This window comes from Arachis stenosperma, chromosome 1 (assembly GCF_014773155.1).
Source record: "Arachis stenosperma cultivar V10309 chromosome 1, arast.V10309.gnm1.PFL2, whole genome shotgun sequence".
Classification (NCBI taxonomy): domain Eukaryota; kingdom Viridiplantae; phylum Streptophyta; class Magnoliopsida; order Fabales; family Fabaceae; genus Arachis; species Arachis stenosperma.
In genome coordinates this window covers 91123512-91124260 of record NC_080377.1, presented here as the reverse complement: position 1 = coordinate 91124260, position 749 = coordinate 91123512, and the positions used below count along the sequence as shown (strand labels likewise).

At 39.4% G+C, this 749-nt stretch overlaps 1 non-coding gene across 1 annotated transcript; it reads right to left on the bottom strand.

Moving 5' to 3' along the window:
• On the bottom strand, nucleotides 1-108 carry LOC130951015 (small nucleolar RNA R71). Its single transcript, XR_009073805.1, has one exon. It is a non-coding gene; the product is annotated as a small nucleolar RNA R71 (small nucleolar RNA).
• Nucleotides 109-749: the final 641 nt, after the last annotated feature.

The window sequence follows — 749 nt, the reverse complement described above, 5'->3', positions numbered from 1 at the left end:
AAGCTTAGAGTGGAGGTCCAAACCTTCAGACAGAAGGATGGAGAATCCCTCTATGAAACTTGGGAAAGATACAAACAATTGATTAGAAAATGTCCTTCTGACATGCTTTCTGAATGGAGCATCATAGGTATTTTCTATGATGGTCTCTCTGAACTATCCAAGATGTCTTTGGATAGCTCTGCTGGAGGATCTCTTCATCTGAAGAAGACGCCTGCAGAAGCTCAAGAGCTAATTAAAATAGTTGCAAATAACCAATTCATGTACACTTCTGAAAGGAATCCTGTGAGCAATGGGACAAATCAGAAGAAAGGAGTTCTTGAGATTGATACTCTGAATGCCATATTGGCTCAGAATAAAATATTGACTCAACAAGTCAATTTGATTTCTCAAAGTCTGTCTGGAATGCAAAATGCACCAAGCAGTACTAAGGATGCTTCATCTGAAGAAGAAGCGTATGATCATGAGAACCCTTCAATGGAAGAGGTGAATTACCTAGGAGAACCCTATGGAAACACCTATAATTCTTCATGGAGAAATCATCCAAATTTCTCATGGAAGGATCAACAGAGACCTCAACAAGGTTTCAACAATAATAATGGTGGAAGAAACAGGTTTAGCAATGGCAAGCCTTTTCCATCATCTTCTCAGCAACAGACAGAGAATTCTAAGCAGAACCACTCTGACTTAGCAACCATGGTCTCTAATCTAATCAAAACCACTCAAAGTTTCATGACTGAAACAAGGTCCTC